Source organism: Ictidomys tridecemlineatus, chromosome 9 (genome assembly GCF_052094955.1).
Source record: "Ictidomys tridecemlineatus isolate mIctTri1 chromosome 9, mIctTri1.hap1, whole genome shotgun sequence".
Lineage (NCBI taxonomy): Eukaryota > Metazoa > Chordata > Mammalia > Rodentia > Sciuridae > Ictidomys > Ictidomys tridecemlineatus.
The window spans coordinates 11,889,679-11,900,576 of record NC_135485.1 but is presented as its reverse complement, the minus strand read 5'-3'; the positions used below and the strand labels follow the sequence as shown (position 1 = coordinate 11,900,576).

Here is a 10,898-nt window from a genome sequence, read left to right as displayed (position 1 = left end):
GGAGCTCCGCCCCCTCAGCACCTGGCGTCCCACTTCGGCCTCCTCCCACCCTGGCAGGTCCATTTCCTTCTCTCAGCCTGGAATCATTGCCCAGGCTCTGTTAGTGGCAGCTCCTCTCTCAGTACTATCTGCCGCCTCCTCAGCCTTCCCAGGTGGCAGTTTTGAGTGATTTCATCTGTTTGTCTCCTGCTTGGATGCTGCTCCTCCTCTTCCTCCTCCTCCTCCTCCTCCTCCTCTTCCTCCTCCTCCTCCTCCTCCTCCTCTTCCTCCTCCTCCCCCTCCTCCTCCTCCCCCCTCCTCCTCCCCCCCCTCCTCCCCCCCTCCTCCTCCTCCTCCCCCCTCCTCCTCCTCCCTCCTCCTCCTCCCCTTCTCTTCCTCCTCCTCCTCTTCCTTCTCCTCCTCCTCCTCCTCCCTCCTCCTCCTTCCTTTCTCCTCCTCCTCCTTTCCCCTCCATAACTGGCATTCATTCCAACAAGCTATATTTGGTAAGATGAGATGAGGAAATGACTATTCTTCACCAAACATAGCTTCAAACCTGCTGGAGAAGGATTTGCCCAGGGTGAGTGTACAAGCAAATCTCATTGTGTTTACAACTTTGAGTAGTAAGATCGTCTTGTTTCGAGATGTTAAATAGTTCAGTCCAATTTAATGTCAAAACTTCAGTTGCTCATCCACCTTAAGGCATTTCCTTCCCGCCCCCCTCCCGCTGGAACTTGACTTAAGGTCCTGCTGACCTGCAGGAGCAGGGGCACAGGGAGGGGTGTCTCACCTCCCCTTGTTCATTTCCTCCTGCTTTTCTCCCGACCCCTGCTGGACTTGTATTGGCATTTTCAGAGTCAAGCTGAAAAGCAGCACCGAGGAGCAATGGGAGGTAAAGGGGAAGATCTTCTTGGAAACGGATTCTCTCTGCAGTTCTCCTCCCATGGTGTGATTGAGTGTGCTCCCAAAGGGTTCATGTGCCGGGAGCTTGGTCCCTAGGCGGGTGGTGCTGAGAGGAAGGTGCAAACTTTAGGAGGTGAAGTCTAGCGGGAGGTCCTTAGGCCACTGAGGGAGCTGTCCTGAGAAGGAGTTAAGTAGCTCTCATGGGACTCCTGAGCTGTCACAAGAGTGAGTCCAATCCTTGAATCATGCAAAGCTTCCTGTTTTGAGACGTGGTCTCTTTCTTCCACATATGCTCTTACTGTTCTAACACCATATATCATGAGGTCCTCACAGAACCAAGCCAATGCAAGTGCCTGGCTTCTGAATGTCCAGATTCATGAGCTAAATAAACCTTTTTACTTTATAAAGTTACTCAGCTTCTGTTATTTTGTTATAGTAACAAAAAAAAATAGACAAATGCATCCCTTGACTGTTGGATGATCTTTGTCAAGGTAAATAAACAAGTGATGACTGTTCCTTGGGAAGAAGATAATACTGCCCTCCACCAGGAGACTGTCATCCTGCCATTCTTTGCACCACCTGAGCTCACTGACTCATCTCCCTTGAATTCTTAGCCCTGAAGTACGATTCCGCATCTTTTTCTCTTGGCTTTTCTTATGTATGCAGGGTGGCATATGTGGTGGACTGTGGCTCCCAGGACCAAAGACCGGTTTTGGATACCTCTTGGGAGTCCTAGAATGGGTGGCCTATACTTTTATTCTTGTTTCTAGAATGTGATGGGGGCACAGAGGGGTGGGGTGGGTCTGTTTGTCACCCGTGGTTCTCAGTTTTGAGCTTCGGCCAATATTCTACGGCAACATGAGAAATGCCATTTGCTATCTTATCACACTCTGTGTGGCTCCTTTGTTTTCTATCAGGAGCTCAGTTGAGCTGGAGAGAGCAGAGAGCGGCCAGGTCTAGGAGCAGCCGATTAAAGCATCACCAAGGCCAAAGGGATGCACCAGGGAGGCCCCTGTCCTCTTCCTCCTTAGCAGGAGGCTGAGCCAGAGCAAGTGCCAGCTCCCCTCCCTGGTGCCCACAGAGCAGAGCGTTGGTTGAGGGCAGGAGGATCAGAGCAGGGGTGGGGGCATCTCATGTCCAGGGAGCAGGTTCATGACCCCTGGAGTCGGGGAGCGGGGAGGGACGGGCGTGGGAAAGCCGAGGTTGCTGACTCAGCGTGGGAAGAGATGTCTTCAGGTTTTCCCTTTCTCCTACCCAGAAGAGGGCCTCCCCTGAGGTCTCAGATCACGTGACAGGAACAGAGGCACTGCAAACAGGGGAAGGGCAGGACCAGCCCAGGGCCTGAGGGTCCAGCCTTGGCAACTGTCTTGGGAGTCCGCAAGGCACCACTGTAGCCGCGTCAGGGAGGGAGCCCAGCTGTCCCCTGGCAACTGGGGGACCTCTTGCTGGTTCACTGCTGGTTTCCCAAGGGTAAAGCAGAGTGCCAGGTGTTTGGTAGTGTGTGTTGAGCAAATGGAGGGACCCCAGGCCAGCTGGATCCAGAGGTGACCTGTGGTGGCCTTCAGGGGGCTACAGGACCCATGACGCCTGAGCAACGGTGTTTGACAGGACAGCACATGTTGAAGCGCTGGAGTCATTTATTACTGTCACAGGGAGGACGGGTTGGAGCGAGGCGTGGCTGGAGGCTGTGGGCCCGTCAGGGTGGGCTCTGGAATGTGGAACTCGGAAAACACCATTTGGCTCCAGAGCTTGACGTCAGACTCACCCACACTTCCCAGGGCCATCTGGCTCCCCTTCTCCCACTTCCCCAGCGCAGCGCGTGGGGCTTGCGGAGATCTGTGGGATGCGCTGGGGCTCCCCACCAGCACGATCGATCGGGAGGCGAAAGGAGAGGGTGGTATTTCTGAATCTCTTTTAGTCCCTTCCCTTTTCTGGCATGGACATTCCTTTCCCTGCAGATCAGAGCTTGTATGTTTTTTTTTTTTTTTCCCTTCAAATCGTTTTTCCTCTCTTTCATCCTCTGTCACTGTTTTCATGCTTGGACTGGATTTTAAGCTTCTGTTTATTGAATGGGGATGAGAGTATGTTCAGGTTTGTACAAACGCACAAAAGGAAAAGGAGATCTGCAAATGCCTGCTAACAGCTGCTCTCTTCTAGAAAGTTCTGATCCACGTAACGCGTGAGCCCGATCCTCCCACCTTTGGCTGTGCTCATGGTTCCAAGCATTTAGCTATTTGAAGACGACTCAGGTGAAACCACAGAATCAGAATCCCAACATTAGAGGAGACTTTCAAGAACTTTCCCACTGTATTCTTTTTTTAAGTTTCATTTTTAAAATTTACACATAATAACTGAACATATTTATAAGAGTCCATGTGATGTTTTTATCTATTTTATGACAAAGGCGATTTTGGGGGGGCTAGATGGGTCTGCAGTTTAGGAAGATTCCTTGGCAGGAATTTTAGTTGAAGAAGTGAAGCCCTCTGGCTCTTCCCCTACCCCACTCGAGTCTCACGTTGGAGGGGTAAAGATGAGGTCAGAAGGGACTGGAACATACGTATGCAACAAAATAGGGCAGAATTTTGAATGTCCAGCGGCATGCAAGACAAGAGCCTGGGATCCTGGGGTAGGGGATATGGAAGGACCCTCATGGCTTTGCGGGCTGCTGAGGCAAAGGGAGAGGTGACAAAGATGATCAGGTGTTCTCCGTGACGGGGACTGGAAAAGATATTTCTAGGGATTTGAAGTCAAGTGTTCAATTGGAAGCTGTTTCCTGTTCTGTGCTCTAATACCCTCTGCCATCCCCCAAACCTCACCAGAAACCTCCTACAGGCAACTGTCTTGTGTTCGTGGTACTCTGGAGAATATATGCAGGTGGTGTTGCATTGCGGGAGTGACCAGGGAAGAGGGGGAGCAGCCCCAAGGGCCAGGTAGTACACTGGGTCCTGGCAATGGCACAGCGTCAGGGTGCCCTGACTCGGTGGGCACTGATACTGAGCAGCCATGGAACACGCTGGACTAGGCTGCTGTACCATGAGCGCCAAACCTGCACTTTGCTGTGGGTCAGGTTTCTCTGGGTCTTGGAATTGGCTGCTCACAGACCATCCATGTTACCTGTGTCCCCAGCACACACCTCTCCATTGCCCCAGGACATTTTGCTGCATCTTGTCAGATGCTTCTGGAAACTAGATATCCATGTCCTAGAAGATTCCTCCACGTCCTGGACCAGGAGCATCACCCGAAGTGGGAACATCCCAATCAGACATGACTGATTTTCCTCAACATGCATCTTCCCTTCGGCTGCATTTGGTGTTCTGAAGGATCACAAACCTCTTTTCTGATGGATTTCTCCTCTGTTAGGGCTGGAAGGGATGGTGTTGATGGATTATGTAATCCCACAGTCTCATTTTGCAGGAGACCCTGAGCCTCGACTTGGCCAAGGTCACACAGCTGGCGAAAACCAGGGGATTGAATTTAGCTCATAAGAGGGAAGATGGGAGGGGCGGGGAGGGGGGATAGTAGGGGATAGGAAAGGTAGCAGAATACAACAGTCACTAATAGGGCATTATGTAAAAATGTGAATGTGTAACTGATGTGATTCTGCAGTTTGTAAAAATGGGAGTTCATAACCCACTTGAGTCAAATGTATGAAAGATGATATGTCATGAGCTTTGTAATGTTTTGAACAACCAATAAAAAAACAAAACAAAACATCTCCTACAGTTTCCTAGAGTACATTTTTTTTAGATGTGTATGTACTTCATAGCTCAGCTGAAGTCTTTCTATTTTAGCTTATAAAATGTACATAAACTCTTCCAGGAACTCCTCTAAAGACTGGTACTAGAACTTGGGACACTGCCAATCATCCTACAATGCACAGTGCCATTCCCCAGGACAGAGAATGATGGGGTCCCAAACCCCTCCAAGAACACTATATTGTTACCTGTAACACGCTCCTTGTTTGTACAGTGTACCAAACACCTCTGCAGAGACATTCAGTTCTCCATATTTATATTCAACAGAAATTATTTAACATTTTTCTTCCAAGTGACTGTCATCCTTGAGTTCAGCAGTGATGAGCTGGATTATTCCAGATGGAGGTTTCCACTGAGAACTAGAAAAATAAACAAACACACCCTGTGAAGACACTGGCCAGACAGAGGCAGGGAGAATCGGGGTCCCAGCCCCATGAACAGACGGAGCCAAGAGGATCGAGCCTCTCTCCTTGGAGTGTTCCCCTCTCATTCCAAAGTGGCAGCTGTTGGACAGTTTCAGGGGTTGGGGCTTTGGGTGGGATCCCATAGGCTATCCCTAGGACAACAGTTGTCAAATGGGGCAGTTTGGCCCCTTCAAGGGAACCGTCGATATTATCTGGAAACATCTTTGGTTGCCATAACGGAGGGGGAGAGTGCTGGCATCCAGGGAACAGTGGTCAGGGATGCTGCTCAACTCCAGCCACACACAAAAAGCCTTCCCGACAACAAGGATTTTCTGGTCCAAAATGCCAGTATTCCTGGGGTTGAGGAACGCTTAGTAAGAAACATGCTAAGAGTAAAGAAGGATTTGAGATAAACCGGCCTCCTAAAGACCAAAGCCCAGCTTCAAATCATCTGAAGCTCTGAAAATCTCTGATTGGATTTTCAGCCTAGCTGCCTGGTGGAAGTGAGAGTCAACCCTCCCTCCCTGGAGGAAGACGTCAAGTGTGTGCTGACGAGGCAGAGGAGGGACCAGGAGTCAGAGGTCAGAAGACTCCAAGTTCCTTCCATGGCCCTGGTAAGAGGTTCATTTAATGTTAAAAATGTATAATACAGTCTTCAGAGTAACCCCTGACAGAATGATGATTCCATTCCTCCTGTTTATCTAACCATCCATCCATCCATCCATCATCTAACAATAGATTGATCAGAGGAAATGGAATAATATATTCAAATTATTCAAAAAATAAGTAACAAAATAGTGAAATGAACCCCAACTCTTATCTGTAATACTTTAAATGAGATCTATCATTTCCATCAGAAGGCAAAGATTGTCAATTTAAGTGAAGACGAAAAAAAAAATCCAGCTGAAAGACTGATTTTTTCCCATCAACCTGATTTTGAAAAGCAAATTCTCATAGAATAATATTTAGAATGACTAAAACTGAACAGAGTGATTTCTTTTTTTTTTTATGAGATTTACTTGTGTTTTGTCCTTCGATTCTTAAATTTGACTCTGTTATTTTCATCTTCACAGAGATGAGGGAGCGGTGGCACAGGGAGATGGGGCAATCTGATCTGATCTGATCTTGCATGGCTCATACATGGCAGAGTGAGGATTCAACCCAGGCCCATGGTCCCCAGGGCTGCTGTTCTTACTAGTGTTGCTAAATCTAACCAAGGTCTTAGTTAGGAATATCCTGTGTTTATGCCACTTCTGGGAGCGTCTCCACTGGTGATATCTTGGCCGTAAGTAATTAAGCCATATTTCCCAGAATACATTTACTATGGTTTGGACGTGAAGTGCCCCAAGGTTCCTGTGTTGAGGGATCTGTCCTCAGGGCAGCAGTGTTCAGAGGTGGGACTTTTGAGAAGTGATTGGCTCTGACCTCATCCGTGGGTTTGTCCACTGATAGCTAAATGGACTCCCGGAAGGTGGTGGAAGCTATGGAATGTAGGAACAGGCTGAGGAAGTGGGTTCTTGAGGGCATGTTCTTGGGAACTGCATCTGGTCCCTGTCCTTGCCTCTCTCTCTCTCTCCCACCAGGCTGCCATGAGCTGAACAGTCCTGTGGCACCACAGCCTTCCGCCACGATGCTCTGTCTCACCACAGGCCCTCGGCAATGGAGCCAACCTGCCCGAGATGCAGCCTCCGCTACGATGATCCAAAATAAACCTTCCCTCCTCTAAGTCGATTATCTCATAGTGACAGAAACAGCCCTTTATTATTATTTTTTTCAGTTAATAGAAGACCTCTCATTTTCCCTAGGCTCATTTAGCCACATTTTCATTTAGGATTCTTTGGTTGCAAGCAAAAGAAATGGCTTTGAGCAAAAAGGAAATTTACTGAAAGAGTGTGGGGGGGAGTTCATAGGCTAGACTAGAAAGAAGACTGGGAAAGCCGTCTAGGGAACCAAAGCATTTCTGGAGGGGCATGGGGTAGAGAGGTAGTGAGACTACTGTGCTGTGAGGGTGTCACATGGAGATTGCTTTGAGACGTAGGAACGCCAACCATTTACATTCATTTCTTTTTGCCACATTTTCAAGGTTCAAATTCCAGCAAGGCAGCATCCACTTGAACTAACTTGAACGAGATGCCCTCCCCATGGTTAGGGGAACACAGGACATTCCGCCTGGCCTTTCCCCCAGGCACACTCCATGGAAGAGACACCCCAGAAATAGCATGGCACAAATACCAAAGGAAGGTAGGTTAGATGCTGGACAGCCCAGAATGGTGCATATCTGGGTCTCCTATGTCCCTTTAAAACAATTCCAAGGAATTCTAGTATGATTACTGATTTTTCAGAAAGGAAATTTAATAAGGGTGGAATGCATATAGAGGGACAAAAAAGACTGGGATGAATTACAGTAAGGTATAAGTAATTTTCTTGGAGTTGTAGGAAGAGGGCTGGTTCCTTTATTCTTCTGTTGTTTTTTTTCCTATAATGTGCATTTATTACTATTTTTGATGAAAATTAAACTTTATCTTTCAAGATGAGTGGAGTGAGAGAGGAGAGTCCCTTTTGATGGTCTAAAAATACAATCACTAGCTACTCTACGTTAATAACAGGAACATATGTTCCTCTTGAAATGTGAGAGCTGACTTACATTGTTATTGGACTCTTCTGAACAGGACCAACAAGAAAAAAAAAATGAAGAAAAAAAAAGTGCCCCCCTATCCCCTATTCCTGAACTCCCCGGTTCTGAAGGCCTTGTGCGTTTGGTCTGGGTGCAAGCGGAAGCCATTTCCCTCCGTTTGCTGCCTAGCCATCCTTTCGCACTTCAAAGTCTGTTTCCTTTTCTCCCACCTAAGGGGGAGCCTGTGTTATTTTGAGACACTGGTGAAGGTTGCCTCGCACAGACTTGTCACCGCTGTTCTAGGCAGCCATGACTTGGGAGGACAAAGGCAACAGTGGGGAGAGGAGGTCCTTTTATGGCGTTTGGAAAAAGGAAAAGAAAAACAAAACAGCTGTTTGCCCGGCGGGGATTGCAGAACACATTTTTTCCTAATCAGTGGGTCACTTCACCTCTGATATGTGTGGGAGGATCACCATCTCATTCCAGGCCTAAGGCTGGGTCGTCAGAGAGACTCTCTTCTGCTGACCCTTCTCTCAGCTTCTGGCTCCAGTTTTCATGATCAAATTTCTCTGCCCCCTTGGACCAGCTAAAAAGGAAGTCATGAGAGCTCTCCATCATCCGCCCCTCTCCCCGGTCCTTCCTCCTTTGGAGGCTTCCCGTTTTTGGACTGGTTTTCTCTTCCTTTTCATGTTTCTCCTACTCTCTTCACAACCTTTATATCTCTGGGGATTTCTGTCTTGCCTCTAGGCCTCCCTCTTCCTATTTAGTTCTCAGAACCCGTTCCGGGACTGTGAGTCCATCCATCAATCCAGCTGACCACGCTGGACACCAGGAGGTTTAATGGGTCCCAGGCGCTTGGGCTTGGGCTTTGGTTCTGCCCCATGTTGCTCAGCTTGTGGGCTGGTACTTGCTGCCATCATGCAGCAGGAGATCTGGAGATCAGAGCTTGGATTGCTCATTCTCTCTTCCTGCCAATGGGCCCCACTTCCAAAAAACCCAGTTTAGAAAAGATGGGACATTAAAAATAAAAATAAAAAAGAGCATGCTATCCTGGCATTTTCTGTTCCAATAGTAGATTTTTTTTTTTTTTTTTTTTTTTTTTTTTGTGGTGCTGGGGATTGAACCCAGGGCCTTGTGCATGCAGGGCAAGCACCCTACCAACTGAGCTATATCCCCAGCCCCCAATTGCAGATTTCTTATGCTTTGATGAATCCAGAGTGAGATCAAATTGTTAAGTGGATGGGGGTGGAGGGTTCTCATGAGAGGCAGAACTTGGCTCCCTTGAGCCTCTTGCTGCTCTCCGAACTGCTCCTAAGCACCCTTGCTGTATCTTCTCTGTACTGAAAGGAGCTACTCCAAGTCCATGCTTCAGCCTCCATCCAGACAGTTCCTGAAGCAAGGACCTGTCTCACAGGCCTTAGTGGCCAGTAGATCTTCAACAAATACATGGACTCAAGATATTTTTATCCTGTACCCACTACCACTGAATATGTCCTGAGATTCTGTAGTGGCATCAACTGATTTAAGCTAAGAAGAGCAGCAGTTATCAGGAGGAGACAGAGAAGGGGACTGGAAGGAAGAGCGGTTGCATAGAAGGAGGAGGGGTAGCACATGCCCCTGGAGTGAGCACTGCTAAGTTAGAACCAGAGCAGGGATCCCTTTAACCCTCCCATCTCAGAGGACAGGGTCAGCTCCCCAAATATCTCCACTATCATGGATTATAAAAATGATGACAATGATGGCACCCTTAGTTAAGATTGATACTAACTCAGCATTGCAGGATCTCTTCCAAGGGCTTTATGTGTACTTACCACAATCCCCAAACATGGCTCCCATTATGACCATCCCCGTTTTCCAGATGAGGAAATGGAGGCTGAACAGCTTTCCCAAGCTCACACAGCTAGTACATAGAACAGAAATCATGAGACCCGTGATAAAAAAAGAAATATTTTAGATAAAATAGACTTAACAAGAGTTTGAGCAAAGAATGATTCATGAGGCAGGCAACTCTCAGAACCCAAAGAGGTTCAGAGAGCTCCTGCTCTGTAGTGTGGGCAGTGAGTATTTATAGATAAGAAAAGGCTGTGGGAAGCAGAAACAGAAATGAAAAGCCAACTGGTTGCTCCCAAGTTAGTTTCCCTGTAAAAGTTCAAGCGGAGGAATCCCTTATCCTGCTGGCTGGGACTGGACTGTCTGGGGATTTGGCTATTGTCTCTCTTCTGATTCCTCAGAAGGCTGGGTAAACAACTTAACGTTGGCTTGGTGACATGAAACTTCAGCATGAGCGACCCCATTTTGGTTGGCTCTTTGGGGACCTGGAGTTAGGAACTCAGCATAAATCAATGGTCTCTTAGGAATTGTATTTAGGACCACGCAGGCTGGCTTCTAAGCTGGAACTCTGAAACACCCTACCCTCTGGTGATGCTGCAGTGTTCATCTCTAGGACAGGCTTGTCACTTGAGGGTCCATTGTCGGCAGCCTCTCTGGGATGACCACATACTTAGACATTTGGGTCCTTCTTGTTCTCCCCTATGACCATCTAAAACTGACCAGGCATGGAACGGAATGGGGGAAGGAAGGAATGGGCACAATCCCGTACAGCTGCCCTTTACAAGCTCACATTTCCCCCACCCTCCATCCCCGTGTCCTCTCTCAGCAAATGTCACTTCCTTCCAACCAGCCAAGAAACCTGTCACAGCCATGTCCCAAGCCTTGCTTCCTGGCCTCCTAAAGCTGCTCACATCTTCCTCTCATAGGGATGACCACTGCCACGTTCAGGTCCTCTGTGCTCTCTCAGGCCACTGCCACAGTGTCCTAGCTGTGTGCCTGCTGGTGATGTTGATGTTTAACACAGTGCTTCTCAGACTCGTTTAAACACAGATGTGTGGGCACCCATCCAGATTGAGATTCGTCTGTTCTGGGGTGGGGTCTGAGAATGTGCTCTTCTAACAGGCCCTCAGGTGTGCCGATCTTCTGATGCCCTCCTGTTTTGCTGGTCAGGGGTGACTGCACTTAGACAACCTTTGTGCTAATCTGTTCTCTAGGCACCCTGCAAGTCATCACCTACAACCAGGGAGCTCTATGCTTTGACCCGGCCTCAACTCCCATTGCCTGTAGGGGAAAGTCAATGCCACTTGGCATACAGGAGGCCACTTACCTGTTGAGCTCTACCCAGCCTTGTAGGTTACATGGCTGCAGCTCTGAGCTGCTCTTTCGCTGCTCCCACATCCTCAGTCTTTGCTG

The 10,898-nt window shown here is 48.3% G+C and overlaps 1 long non-coding RNA gene across 1 annotated transcript; it reads right to left on the bottom strand.

Annotated features, from left to right (window-relative positions):
• Positions 1 to 4,876: 4,876 nt before the first annotated feature.
• On the bottom strand, positions 4,877 to 9,698 carry LOC120892401 (uncharacterized). The gene is made up of 2 exons (XR_005737069.2): positions 9,467 to 9,698; positions 4,877 to 4,996 (listed from the first exon to the last, which is right to left on the bottom strand). It is a non-coding gene; the product is annotated as an uncharacterized LOC120892401 (long non-coding RNA).
• Between the last annotated feature and the right edge of the window lie 1,200 nt (positions 9,699 to 10,898).